At 40.4% G+C, this 15750-nt stretch overlaps 1 pseudogene; it reads right to left on the reverse strand.

The window, feature by feature from the left end:
* Positions 1-990: 990 nt before the first annotated feature.
* Positions 991-13137, reverse strand: LOC103076211 (elongation factor 1-alpha, oocyte form-like; annotated as a pseudogene).
* Positions 13138-15750: the final 2613 nt, after the last annotated feature.

Genomic DNA, 15750 nt, shown 5'->3' on the forward strand with positions numbered 1-15750 from the left:
ACAGTGTTGTGTTAGTTCCAGGTGTACAGCAAAGTGATTCAGATATATGTATATATGTATATATATACATATATCTATGTATATATATGTATATATATTCTTTTTCAGGTTCTTTTCCATTATAAGTGGGGAGGGGCATGCTGGGCAGAAACAGAATGGAGAGGAGGAGAGGACAGGAATAGATCTACAGATTTTCATACTAAGATGAAGGAAGTCAGACAGAGAAAAACAAACATCATATGACATTACTTATATGTGGAGTCTAAAAAAAATGATACAAATGAACTTATTTACAAAACAGAAACTGACTCACAGACATAGAAAACAGACTTATGGTTACCAAAGGGAAAAGTGGGGGTGGGGGGGTAATATATTAGGTGTTTGGGGTTAACAGATACATACGACTATATATAAAATAGATAAATAACAAAGGCCTACTGCATAGCACAGGGAACTATAGTCAATATATTGTAATAACCTGTAATGGAAAATAATCTGAAAAAGAATAGATATAGATATAGTTAGAGATACAGAGAGAACTGAATCACTTTGCTGCACACCTGAACTAACACAACACTGTAAATCAATTATACTTTAGTTAAAAAAATACATATTAAAGAGAGGGTGGGTGAGAGGGACGGACATGGTAGTGTTGGACTAACCTATTGACACTATGCCATTGTAATATCGTTTTACATTTGAGGGAAACGGGAGAAGGATGGGATAGAGCCCTGCGTAGGAAAACACTTCAAAGCCTATGGGCCTTAAAATAGAACTTTAGTTTCGTAGCATGTTGGGAACTTTAGTTAGCAGTATGTGGGATCTAGTTCCTTGACCAGGTATCCAACCAGACCCCCTACATTGGGAGCCTGAGCCTTAGCCACTGGACCACCAGGGAAGTCCCTCAGGACTAATTCCTAACAAGCACTTCTACCACCGAAGAGCGCCAAGGCCCTTGACTTCCCCAGGCGTTTAGCTGCGCCACAAAGCTTATGGGCCTCCATCTGGGGTGTCGTTCTTGCTGTCTCTGGCCACGTTGCCGCGTCCTTCAGGGACACATTCTTCATGTTGAAGCCCACGTTGTCACCGGGCAGGGCCTCAGGCAGGGCCTCGTGGTGCATCTCCACAGACTTGACCTCAGTGGTGACACTGCTGGAGGAAAGATGACCACCATGTGGGTTTCAGGAAGCGGGCCTCCACACGGCCCACGAGCACAGTGCCGATACCTGTGCAATAGGAGAAGGGCAGGCAGTCACAACAATTCTAGACCCACCCAGTGAGAAATGGCTTCCTGGGAGGTCCCTTGGTTCTTGGGATCAAGGACCAAGGTCACCTGCAGCACTGGTAGGAAGCTCTGAATCCGATGACTGGCTATTTACGCTGTGTATCAGATAAACTGGAAATGTTGGGGGCTTTGGCACTTTATCCCAGCTCACAAGTCAGGATCTGAACCCTGGCAAATCACACACCGGAGCTCATTCAACTCCATCATTCCTATAGAAGCCCTGTCACCTCACCTCCAATCTTGTACAAGTCTTGCAGAGGCAGCCTCAGGGGCTTGTTGACCGGGGAAGTGGGAGAGAGGATGGAGTCCAGCGCTTCCAGCAGAGTCACCCTGGTGGCGCTGCCCTCCTTTCGCTCAACCTACCAGCCTCTGAACCAAGGCATCTGTGGAGAAAAGAGAGGTGAGCCCGGGGTGTGGCTACCTGGGCACCCACCCCAGGACCACGACCAGGACCCGTGCCAGGTGCCCACCCGCCCAGCCACCCGCAGACCCAGCCCACACTCACGTTGGTGCTGGGCTCCAGCATGTCGCTGTGCCAGTGCTACATGGTCACAAAGACCGCTGAGGCTGATCTTCTTGATGTAGGCGCTCACTTCCTTCGTGATCTCCTGGAAGCACACGGAGCTTTAGGCGGCCTCGGTGGAGTCCATCTTGTTGTCGGGCACGATCAGCTGCTTCACACCCAAGGTGAAGGCCAGCAGCCCATGCTTGAGGGTCTGCCCCTGCTTGGAGATGCCCGCCTAGAACTCGCCCAGCAGCCGGCCATGATGAACACTGCGCAGTCAGCCTGCAGGACACAGACATCACGGGGTTAAGGGGTTAGTGAGAAGAGGGAGCGCCGGACCGGCTGGGAAGACGCTAGAGATTCGGGCAGGCCCAGGCCCCTTGGTAACGCTACAGGAACGTATGGAATGGCATGGGACCCTCTCCAGAAGTGGACAAATTCGTCGGTCCCTTGGTTGCTGCTGTGCACAGAGGTCCCACCTTCTAGTTAAACTCTCACCCAGTCCCACACATGAGGTTTTAGTTCCTTCCTCCCAGACTCCAAGTGACCTACTTGTCCGGGTGTCAGAAAACCTGGTCCCTGCCCCAGCCTGAAAGGGGGACAGTGTCTGAGCCTCCTCATTAGAGTCTGTCCTCCTCCAGTTCTTTCAGAATTGATGATTGGTATGGGGTGAGGAAAACCTTCTAAGGCTTATGATACTGACTTTCCCCAAGTCCCAGAAATAAAGCCTAAGTTTCCTCCCCTTCCGAACCTCTCCTCCCTCCCTCCACCGTCCCTCCCCCCCATAGGGACGCCCCTGGGAACATGGGCTGCTTTACCTGGGTGGTGCCCGTGATCATGTTCTTGATGAAGTCCCTGTGGCCCGGGGCATCAATGATGGTGATGTAGTACTTGCTGGTCTCAGAATTCCACAGGGAGATGTCGATGGCATTGCCACTGCTCTCTCTCTGCCTTCTCTGCCTTCAGTTTGTCCCGCACCCAGGTGTACTTGAAGGAGCACTTGCCCGTTTACAGAGGGATGGCAGTGAGTAGAGCAGCATCGATGGTGAGCAGAGGGGTCTAGCCTGGCGACTTCAGCGGTGCCTTAGACCCGACAGCGCACCCTGCTGTCCATGCTCTGCCACCAGACCCACCCAGGAGCTGGACATCCTTCCTCCAGCTCCCTGCCAATCCTAGACACAGACACGGCGGGGGGCCTTCCCCCCCCTCCCCCCTCCCCCAGCGTGTTAGCACCGTGAGCACATGGCAGGGCAGCAAACAGCCGAGGAACGGTCTGATGAGCGCCATCCAGACCCTAGACAACGGCGGGTGCCTTCCCTCCACTGCCTCCTGCTCAAACTTCTCGATGGTCCTCGTGTCGATCCCTCCACACTTGTAGATGAGATGCCCGGCGGTGGTGGTGGAGTTGCCAGAGTCCACATGGCTGATGATAGTGATATGGGTCTTCTCTTTGCCCGTGGTGGCGGGTTTCTTCCTTCAGTCACTGTTAGACTGGAGCACGGGATGGGAGAGGCCAAAGCATTCCAGGCAGACCCACCTCTCTCCTCCCCTCCCCTCCACCTTGCTCCTGCCAAGCACACCCCTCCCCACTTCATGGCCTAGCCCAGATCCTAGAACAGGGTAGTGTCAACTGAAAAGTAAAACCAACTTGCCAGGCTCACACCCTGGTAAGGGTCAGGGTCCCAGGGGCATAGCCGGTACTTCCAAGTACATAGTCCTGGCCCATCCATCTTTCTCCTGTGTGGGCCTTCCCCAGAACATGTGGGGGCTTAGCCATCCCCCATTCCTCCCATCCCCCCACCCCACCCCCACTCCTAACCCACTTTTTGCACAAGAAGCCCTGACATTACATACTTTCAGCTTTTCCCCTGCCCCCTGCAAGTCTCCACCTCCAGGGAAGAAAGAATGAAGTCGACCCAGCAAGAACTGCAGCAGTTGTGATGAGAGTTAACATCAAGATGTCTTGCTTCCTGCTTTTATAAACCTAGCACTGGACCCTCCTTCTGGCTCCACCCACAACTAACGCCCAGAGCCAAAACTGATTCAGGAAATACCATTCTCTACCCTCAAGCCCAATTTCACAGACTTCTTCCTTGACATATTGGATATTTGGATGAAGAGAGGGTGGGTGACCAATGTTGACAGCAGCACTATTTACAATAGCCAAGGATATGGAAGCAAGCTAAACAGATGAATGGATAAAGAAGATGTGAGATGTATATAGTGATAGATAGATAGAGAGAGAGAGAGAGAGGGAAAGTGAAAGGTATTACAGAACTAGATGAGGTTGTTTCCCCCTTGGTGAGCAAATTCTGAAAGAATGATATAATCTCATTGGCAGCAACATGGATGGACCTAGAGATTATCATACTAATTGAAGTAAGGAAGACAGAGTAGGACAAAAATCATATGACATCACTTATATACGGAATCTAAAAAGGTGATACAAATGAGCATATTTACAAAACAGAAACAGACTCACAGACATAGAAAACAAACTTATGGCTTCCAAAAGGGAAAGGGGATGGGGAGGAAGGGATAAATTAGGAGTTTGTGATTAAGAGATACACCCTATTGTATATAAAATAGATAAACAACAAGGATTTACTGCATAAGACAGAGAACTAAAGTCAATATCTTGTAATAACTTACAATGGAAAAGAATCTGAAAAAGAATCACTTTGCTGCATACCTGAAACTAACACAACACTGTAAATCACCTATACTTCAATTAAAAAAAAAAAAAACTGATAGATGTGAAAGGAGATATAAAGTCATAGTTACAGTTAGAGACTTTAAACCCCCTCCCTCAGTAATTGATGGAACAGTTAGAAATCAACAAGACTAGAGAAGAACTCAACAAAGATATCAGCTAACATGAGCTAAGAGACTTTTATTGAACACTGTACCCAACAACAGAAGAACAAATATTCTTTTCAAGCACCCATGGACCATCTACCAAACCAGACCCTATCCTGAGTCATAAAAGATACCTCAACAAATTTTAAAAGAATTGGAATCATACAGAGTATGTTCTCTGAATACAATGGAATTAAATCAATATCAGTAACAGAAAGGTTACAGGAAAGCCTACAAACACTTGGAATCAAAATAATCCATGGGTTCAGAAAGAAGTCTAAAGGGACATAAAAATATATATTGAATTTAATGAAAATGAGAACCCAACTTATCAACATTTAGGAATGCAGCTAGAGTAATGTTGAGAGAAAAACACACAGCAATAAATATAGGTACTCGCAACAACTTGGTTGGATCTCAAGGGCATTGTGCTGAGTGAAAAAAACCAGTCTCATAAGGTCACATAAGGTGATTCTACTTATATAACATTCTCAAGATGAAAAAATTATAAAGATGGAAAAGAGATTAGTGGATTTCAGAGGTTAGGGATAGTTGGAGGGGTGGATGCATGTGATAATAAAGGGGTTGTGTGAGGGAATTCTTTGTGGTGACGTAATGGTTCTGTTATCTTGATGCTGTGGTGGCTACACAAATCTATACTTGTGTTAAAATGGCATAGAGCTATACACATACATTATACCAATATTAAATTCCTGGTTTTTATATTGTACTATAATTATGTGTGATGTGACCATTGGGAGAAGATGGGTGAAGAATACACAGAAACTCTTTGTACTATCTTTGCAACTTCCTATAAATCTATAATATTTCAAAATTAAAAGTTTTTCAAAATGAATTAAAGAAATCATTGCCTTCCCTAATGAAATCACATTCTCTCCTGAAATGTCAATTATGGTATCAAATTAATTAAATTTATAGCTACATAGTGTGCACAGCATCATTAAAAGGTAACTATTCATGGCTTTTGACCCTCAGTATGCATGCATGTGCATATATACATATATATATATATATATATATATATCGCTATTTGAACTACGTGTGAGCTCTTATAAACTTTCAAGGCTCAGTTTATAAATCTTATCTTCTCCTACAGTGTTTTCCTTGGTCCCTCCACACCTACTCTACAAGCAAAGCTAATTTTACCTTTCCATGTGTTCCCAAAGCACTTTGGAACTATCTATGATATAGCAGTTAATACCTCTGTTACAATACTTGTTGATGTATTTGGTCTCCTCTATTAAATAGAGCTTCTTAAGGGTAGATATTCTAATTTATCCTTCAATGTATACCCATGGCCAAAAACTATGCCCATGCAAAATAGTCACTGAATAAAACCAAGTAATGAAAATCGCATTTAATAAGCTACAGAAAAGGATAAACTATGAAACTGTTCTATAATCTTTCATTCTAAAAGTCCAAGCAAAGTCTTGAAGGGAAAAAATAAGACTTTGATTTTGGATAATAATAAACATTAAGTATTATCTCTCATTTAAATATATTTTAGTACTTTGATATCAAAAATACTAAAATTTTAAGTAAACTTTATTTTAAATTTTAAGTAAAGAATATTCCTTAAAACTCCACTGCCAGGATAGCTAAATACACCTCTATCATACTGAGTCTCCTGAGGATACCAACTATAAACTCAGTGCAAAAACAAAACAAAAGAAAACAAGTAAACAGACAAAAATGTACCTGAAATTACTGGAGAGTGACCAAAAAGAAGAGGGAAGTCAGCACTTGGACAAAGGGAAAGGAAACTACCATGGTGAGTTTCCTGTTTTTATGACTTTTAACCTGAGAGTGCAGGTAGTCAGTGCCTAGTGGTGTTACTAAAAGTATTTATTAAAACCCATAGTTAGGCCTTGTAGACTGAAGAACTAGAAGAAAGAATTTAAGAGACTACAGAAACTGGATAGTGAAGGGGGAATTCTGGAAAAGAGTGATAAATAGAGAGGACCCTCAGCTTCTCTATATAACTGTGCCCAAATCTCTGGTAGCCCCTGAACCATGCAACAAGAAGCCACCCAGCTAAGGATAAGTGAGTGTAATTTAAATTGGAGCTTCCACCCGAGAGAAAGAGTTTTCAGTTTGAGTCCAAACAAGTTTATTGTCTGTCTAAACAAACAAACAAACATCCAAGAAACAAAAAATAAACATTCCTCATAAGAAAGTAACAGAATTTGGAGCCACCACACGTAATATTCAGAATGTCTAGAATATAATGCCAAATCACTTTGCAAATGAAGAGCCAAGAAAATATGAACAATTCTCAATAGAAAAGACAATCACAGAAACTAATCCCAAGATAACCTCTGTGTTAGAATTAGTAGACAAAGATTTTATGCCTGCTGTTATAACTCTGCTCAGTGAAGTAAGGGAAAACATGCTTGTGATGAATAAGAAGATAGGAAATATCAGCAAAGAAATAGAAACTATAAAATAAAATCAAGTGTTTCATTCTAAAATGAACGAACATGAAATGTGAAAACTAAATCAGTAGATGGGCTGAAAGCAGAATGAATACATAGCAGAAAGGATCAGTGAACTTAAAGGTAGATCAATGAAATCATCCAATCTGAGTAACAGAGGGAAAAAAGAATGAAACCAAATGATCAGGATTTATAGGAATATAACAAAGGATCTAACATATGTGTAATTGACATCCCAGAAGGAGAGGAGAGAATATGGCAGAAAAAAATATTTGAAGAAATAATAGATTTAAAATTCTCAAATTTTGTAAATGATATATTTATGGATTCAAAAAGCTCAGTGAACCCCAAGCAGAATAAGTGCAATGAAAACCATATGCTTAGGCACATCATAGTCACACTGTTTAAAAAAAGTTAATCAAAAGTAAAAATACCATGTAAGCATCTAGAGAAAAATTATACATTACATTTAGGGGACAACAATTTGAATGTCTACTAATTTCTCATCAGAAATAATGGAGGCCAAAAGAGAGTAGAACAAGACTGTTAAGTGCTGTAAAATTCCCTGAAAACATTGTTTCTTATAAGTTAGCCAAGGAAAACCATATCACACATATATGAAAATAGTGTTTTTTTCATTTCTTTTCACAAATTTTCAAGTCTCACATCACAGAACTCTAAGTGAAAATTTGGTACAATCTTAGGAGCAAAGGCATTTCAGTAGCGTGTCTCCATATCTATTAAAACTGCCTAAGCTATAGATCTAAATATCATGTGTCCTTATTATTGTTAACAATCTAAAGTTTAATATTCACGTAAGACTCCAACAGAGATGCCAGGTTACTTCTACATGTTCTTCATTGAATTTTCCAATACTTGAACTACAATAACTATACTAAGCATTTCCTACCTTCAAGTTCTTGTATCTTTCCTCTCCCTTTACTCTTGGTACTTGATCTCATTCTGACATCAAAACTGAAGATTTTTGAAGGAGAACAAAGTTGAAGAAAGAAATATTGATTTATTCAGCTTTATCCACTTATTCATTCTATTATTTAATAAACATTTGCAATAAATTCCAGATAGATGAAGGAAACTGCTAAGAGAGCTATTAGAAATAAGAGATGTGATAGGGGAGTACATTCCCAGGAGAGTTATTGGAAAGAGTGAAGATTCAGTGAGAAGAATGAACCTGTTGTGTCTAAGGAATAGACACAGCCATTTGGCTGGCGAAGTGTGAATAAGGGGACAGATCAGGGCTGAGAAGTAAACAGAGGCCTGGAAGGCCATGATAAAGGGTTAGGTTTTATTCTAAATGTGATGGTAAGCCTTGGGTTTTAGGCTGAGATTAGTAACATGTCTAAGCATTTTTTAAAATTCTGCCAGCTGCTCTGCTGAGAGCAGACTGAAGAGGGTCCAAGAGTCAAGGCAGAATACCCATTAGGAGGTGCTGAATACTTCTGGAGGTTAGGGTGTTGTGGTCCACTCTGGTAGTGGTTAATATTGACAGGACTCAGTAATGGGCTGCAAGTGGTAAATTAGAAAAAGAGGGGGACTCCACAAGGGCCCCTAGATTTTGGCTTGAAAATCTGCATGGGTGGTGGTGGAGTGACATTAACAGATATGGAGGGGACACAGGGTGGTGTAAGGTGTAAGGGAGGGATTTTTATAAAGAAAAAGGAATGAAGAAATGTGATGAGGAATAGAGAGTTTATAAGAGAGACCCTTGCTGGTAGCTTAGATTGAAAAATATTGTCATAAGGGTGTAGTTTATGTAGATTAGAGGAATGGATATGATCACCTGGAGAATGTGTGTATGTTGAGATTGTGTGGGAAATCAACACTTATAAAGACTGAGAAGAATCATCCAATTAAGTTAAAGAAAAATTAGAAGAGAGTAATGTATTGGAAACTAAAGGAGAGTGTTTCAAAAAGAGAATAGAAAACACCCTGTAATTTTGAACACCCTGCAATTTCCATCTTGTAACCTTTTTAAAAATTAAAATAAGTAAAGGCTTCTTGAACAAATGGCTGAATCCCAGTCTCAGACAAGGTATATACAATATGGATCTGGAAAGTTTTTTATACTGGAAAGCAAAAGAGCTATCGGTGATTACTGAGGTTGTACCAGCAGGATAAGGGTCCAGTTTGAAGTATTTCCTAATGGCCAAAATTGAGAAAATTTGAGCATCAAAAAGAACAATAATTTAATGGATAAAAATATAATAAAATATTTTTAAATCCCTGAGTTCAGGATCACACTAAAAACAACCTCAGTGCTCACTTTTGGAGGATGATAGAGAACCAACTAATTATTCCGTACACTGGCAAATAAAAGGAAAGGATCAAGGCTCAAGACATTGAAAGAGGTCACCAGATTATCTGCTGAGAGAATTGAGGAGATATGGTGGAAATTCTAGGTAATTTCAAAAATGGGTTTTGGGAATATGAGAAATGTGAAAGAGAGCTTAGCTGGGAAAAATAGGACAATACATGGGGTTGAATACCTTTATTTTGAAAAGGTTTTAGTTACTTTGAGGCACTCAATAGCCATGTATGGGAGCTGACCAAACATGTAATGGTATTTTGCAGGACAAGTGCACCAGAGAAAGGAAAGAAAGCAAGGACTTTTCAATGGAATAAGGAGTTGAAGATTTCTCCCCTCTCTTTATTTTCCTGATCTTGACATCCTTTTTTGACATCCAGTTAGGTAGCTATGGCCTTCATTTTTCTGCACAGTCTATATTCCATCTTTATTTACATCCTTGTTGATTTTCTATTAATGTGCAGTAAATAGTTGTTTATTTTTGTGGTGTATACATCTAAAGGATTGACAAATGTATAGAGTCATGTATTTACCACCACAGTTCCATATGGAAGAGTTCTAAACCCCAGCCCCAAATTCCCCTGTGCTACTCCTTTAAAGACAACTCTTCTGCCCACCCCAATGGCTCCAGGCATCATTAACTTGTTTTCCTCCCTATAGTTTTCCTTTTGCAGAATGTCATATAATTAGAATCATACACCATGTAGCATTTCAGGTCTGAATTCTTTCATTTGGCAAAATGCATCTCAGATTCATCCATGTTTACGCATGAATCTAAAGTCCATTCTTTTTATTGCTGCACAGTATTCCATCATATGGATGTACTTCAGTTTGTTTTTCTAAGCACTTGGGGAATGATAGCTACTGTTTTCCATTTTTTAACTATTATAAGCAAAGCTGCTGTAAATATTCATGTATAGGTTTTTGTGTGGGTCATACAGTATGTACATGTTTAACTTTATAGGGAGCTGAAGTACAGCTTTCCAAAATGGTTATGCTGTCTTACATTGTCACCAGCAATGTATGAGAGCTCCAAATGATCCACCTCCATGTGAATGCTTGGTGTTTTAAATTTTTTAGATTTAAGATCTACTTTAGGTATGTTCCAGTATCTTATTTTTAGTTTGATTAGCATTTTCCTAATAATTAGTGATGTTGAACATATTTTTTCAAATTTTTTAATTGAAGTATAGTTGATTTACAATTTTATGTTAATTTCAGGTGTATAACATAATGGATCAATATTTTATAGGTTATACTCCATTTAAAATTATTATAAAATACTGGCTATATTCTCTGTGCTGTACATTACATCCTTGTATCTTTTTGACTTTATACCTAGTAGTTTGTACCTCTTAATCACCGTCCCCAATCCTGGGCTTCCCCCCAACCCCTCTTCCCACTGGTAACCACTAGTTTGTTCTCTGTATCCAGGAGTCTGTTTCTGTTTTGTTGTATTTGTCCATTTGCTTTATTTTTTAGATTCCACATGTAAGTAGAAACATGAAGTATTTGTCTTTCTCTGTCCAACTTACTTCACTAAGAATAATACCCTCCAGGTCCATCCATGTTGTTGCAAATGGCAAAAATTCATTCTTTTTATGGCTGAATAATTTTCCATTTTACATATATATATATATCCCATTTGTTTCCATTTGCATGAAATATCTTTTTCCATTACCTCACTTTCAGTATGTGTGAGTCTTTAGCTCTGAAGTGAGTCTCTTATAAGCGGCATATAGATAGGTCTTGGGTCTTGTTTTTTCTATCCAATCAGCCACCCTATGTCTTTTGATTGGAGCACGTAGTCTGTTGACATTTAAAGTCATTATTGATAGGAATGTACTTAGTGCCATTTTGTTATTTGTTTTATGTTTTTTTTATAGTTCTCTGTTCTTTTCTTCTTCTGTTCATTTCTTTCCTTGTGGTTTGGTGATTTTCTTTAGTGGTATGCTTGTGTTCCTTTCTCTCTAGTTTCTGTGTGTCTTTTGTAAGTTTTTGATTTATGTTTTCTATGGGTTCATATATGTTGACCTATAACTATATCTACTTGTTTTAAACTAGGGGTCATTTAAGTTCAAACACACTCTAAAAGATCTACATTTTTACTCCTCTCCCCACATTTTGTGTTTTTGATGTCATATTTTACATCTTCAAGCCTATCCCTTAACTGTTCATTGTAGTTATAGTTAATTTTATAATTTTTGTCTTTTAACCTTTGTACTAGCTTATTTAAGTGCTTAAACCACTTCCTTTACCATATACTTGCCCTTATTTGTGGGATTTTTCCCTTCCTATAATTTCTTATTTCTTGTTGTAGCCTTTTCTTTTCCACTTAGAGAAGACTCAAGATGGGTTTAGTATTGATGAACTCTTGTAGTTTTTACTTGTCTGAGAAGCTCATTATGTCTCCTTCAATTCTGAATGATAATCTTGCTGGGTAGAGTATCCTAGGTTGCAGGTTTTTCCTTTCAGCACTTTGAATATATCATGCCACTCCCTTCTGGCTTGCAAAGTTTTTGTTGAAAAATCAGTTGATAGCTTTATGGGGGTTCCCTTGCATGTGACTCTTTGTTTTACTCTTGCTGCCTTTAAAAGTCTTTATCTTTATCATTATATTTATCTTTATCTTTATCTTGCTGTGGGTTTCTTTGGGTTCATCTTGTTTGGGATTCTCTTTGCTTCCTGTACCTTGATATCTGTTTCCTTCTTCTGGTTTAGGAAGTTTTCAAGCATAATTTCATCAAATACATTTCCTGCCCTTTTTTTTCTCTCTTCTTCTGGAACCCTTATAATACAAATGTTCGTATGCTTGATGTTGTCCCAGAGGTCCCTTAAATGATCCTCTTTTTTTTTTTATTTGTTTTTCTTTTTGCTATTCTGATTGGGTGATTTTCATTATTCTCTCTTCCAGATTGCTTAAGTGTTCTGTATCACCTAATCTGTTAATTCCTTCTACTGTATTTTTCAGTTCCATTATTATATTCTTCAGCTCTGTTTTGTTCTTTTTTATATTTTCTAGTTCTCCTTTGAAATTATCATTTGTTCATCTACTGTTTTCCCAAAGTCATTTCTCATTTCACATTCTTCTTATTATTGCTTTCAACTCTTTATCAGGTAAACTATCTCTTTTTCATTAGGGTTTTTCAGGGTTTTTTTCTTGTTCTTTCATTTGAAACATATTCTTCTGTCTTCTCATTTTGTTTAACTTTCTCTGTCTCTACAAAATTAGGTGAAACAGTTATCTATCCCAGTCTTTGAAGGCAAATCCTTGTGTGGGAGCATCCCTTTGCAGTCTATTTGTGCCCAGTGGCTTTGGTGGGAGATCTGGATCTGAAATGAGCACAGGCTGTGCCTTCCCCTTGGGTGATCTGGCACCCACCACCTTGCTAGGAGGTAGGGCTGGATTCAGAGGGGCTGAAGCCAAAGCCAGATGTGAGCCTGGGCTTCTTCTAGGCTCAATGGCAGTCACTGCCCTATTGGGGGTGGGGTCAGGGCCCAAGGGGCTAGAGCAGGAGCCCTAAGGGAGTTGGGTTTCTCCCAGATGTAATAGCCATCTCTATGATGATTGAGGGTATGGCTGGGGCCTGAGGTCTTGGGGCTGCACTTTAGCACTGGTTTTACTTTTTCCCAGGTATGCCACCTTGGTTAGGGACTGGGTCGGGACTGAAGGGGTTGGAGTCATATTACTCAGCTGTTTCCACATGTTCCCAAGTCTGCACACAGATGCACACACCTGCAGTGGCAACCTCTACCCTGGAGCTGGTTCCACTCCCTCCCAAGTCTGTACACAGACTCCTGCTCTGGCAATATCTACCTCTGCCCTGGTCAGAGGCAGGGTCAGGGCCCAAAACAGTTCTGTTCCCTCCAAGTGTGCACACTTTCCTTGGCAATGGCTGCCTCTACCTTAGTGGGGATCAGTGCCGGAGAGGAGATGCAGGAGCAGGAACCCAGTGTGGCCTGGAGGGCATACTGGGTGATCCTGGCAAGCAGGCCAGTACACCAGGCAGTTTTCAGTCTGTAGTCTCCACAGTGTTCCCAGGAGTAAGCAAGACTGTGTGCACACTCTCCAAGAACAGATTCTGGGTTTCTTACAGCTCTCTCGTAAGCCCCTCTGGTTTTCAAACCAACTAAGGGGCTTGTCTTCCTGGTGTCAGACTCCAGGGCTGGCATGCCTAATGTGTGGCTTGAACTCCACGCTCCCCAGGGAGGATCTATGAGCCTGTGATATCACCCGCCTCTTCTGGGTCACCCACTAGGGGTGCAGGTCCCATCTAGATCACTTCTCCTGTCCTCCTACCAAACCCAATGTGATTCTTTCTTTACAGCTTTGGTTATAGAGGAGCCAGTCTGCTAGTCTTCAGGTCAATTTCAGCAAGAGTTGCTCTATGTGCAGTTATAGTTTTGATGGGTTCATCAGGGAGGTGAGCTCAAAGTCCTCCTACTTCACCATGTCCTGCCAAGTGACAATGGCCTTTATTTTGCAAGCTCACTCTTCCTATGACTTAGCCACATCCTTTTAGACTGTTCCAAACCCTTGCTCCCTTTTTTAGTCCCTCACTCACTTGCATCTTCAAGCCAGCTTACTCCTATGGTGCTTTTCTCTGGGTTTACAATTGTGCACCAGTTCTTCTTCTTTCTGCTCCCCCTGAAAGTGATTATTTTCCAGAAGTCTGTTCTTGAATCTCTTTTAATATCTATATGTCAGTGAAATCATTCTAAGGTAGGCATTCTCAAAATGTGGTCCCCAGACCAGCAGCATAAGCATTTGCCTTGTTAGAATGGTAATTTGCCTGGCTCCATGGTCTACTGCATCAGAATCCTTAGGGGTGAGGCCCAGCAATCTGTGGTTTAACAAGCCCTCCAGGTAATTCTGATGCATGTTAAAGTTTGAGACCCACTGCCCTAAAGTATAGGGCACAGACTATCTGCATCAAAATCCTTGGGGTGCTAGTGGAATATATGGATTTCTTTGTCCCATCCTAAGCCCACTGAATCAGAATCTCTGAGGTCAGAATCATCAACTCCAAGATATTCTTATTCCCACTAAAGTCTGAAAATATACTCTCTCTTAGAGATCTACTAATAAGGCTTCAATTATAATTTCTGCACAAATAGTACCTCAACATATACTGCTAGGCTTTATTTTCAATTTCCTGCAGTGGCAACCTCAAATAACTTTTGAGGTTGTCCACAAATAACTTTTGCTACCACCTCAAAGTTATATATTCTAATACTATGCTCATTGATCCTCTTTTCCCTCCCTCAAATGGCTTCTGACTTTATTTCTGCTCCCAATCATTCTGGCCTGAATCTCATTGACCAGGAGTTATATTTGTCAAATATAACTCCCTTGATCACAAATCCAACTGTGATTTCTGCTTAATAACAGAAACAGGTATTTTATTTTCTAAAATACCTTTTGCTTTTCATGAATACTGCTATTACTCTATTTCCTGGCTAGAAATTACATCACATTGTCTTTCAAGAGTATTTTCTGTGACAAGAGTAAATATAATGCTAAGATTTTGAGTTACTTGGACCTAACTGGATTTGGGTGCAAACTAAGAATTGTTGAATCCAGGACTGAAACTCAGGTCTCAGCTTTCAAATCTCAGTTCCTTTGTAGTAATTGATGCTCTGCAAAATGTTTAATTTCTGGATAACTGTTCTTCATTCATTATTTGATGTAGAACAGAGTCTGTTATATAACCAATCAGTTATTCACAGGATTTAGTAAGTGCAATAGCAACTAGATCTCAGAATATTCTTCCACAAGAAATGTTAGCATATATTATTAGTGGCCAGAGCATCCTTAAATTTGAATATAGTACTGCATGGTGATTAAAGGAAAAAACAGAGTAAATTTCTCCATTGACAAATAGTTTTTGAGTTGGGAGAGAAAAAACCTCATAAAAATATAAGAAAATTAATTCACATGGAGTGTTTTGCAGCATTCATGATGTCTCTGTAGTATTACCACAAAAGCACTTCATATTTTTGAGCAGCTTTTCTTTAGTTATATCTCTTACTACTGTTATAATAATTACATCCTGGGTTTGTTAGAGTCACAAATGTCAGAATTGAAGAGTACCTGGGAGGTCATCTATTTCCTACTCCACTTTGTATTGATGAAGAAAATTTAGGATAAGGAAGGTAATAGGATTTGCCCAGAGTTATGCCACTAACTAAGTGGCAGAGCTGAGATTATAAAAACCCAAGTCTCTTGATGGTCAACTTTCTTTGATCTTCCTTTTTGAGCAGTCAGGAAGTATGACAAACAGAAGATAGAGAGGAAGAGGTCAGCAGGAAAAGCTGT

The sequence above is a fragment of the Lipotes vexillifer genome, unplaced genomic scaffold, assembly GCF_000442215.2.
Source record: "Lipotes vexillifer unplaced genomic scaffold, Lipotes_vexillifer_v1.1 scaffold1282, whole genome shotgun sequence".
Taxonomy (NCBI): Eukaryota; Metazoa; Chordata; class Mammalia; order Artiodactyla; family Lipotidae; genus Lipotes; species Lipotes vexillifer.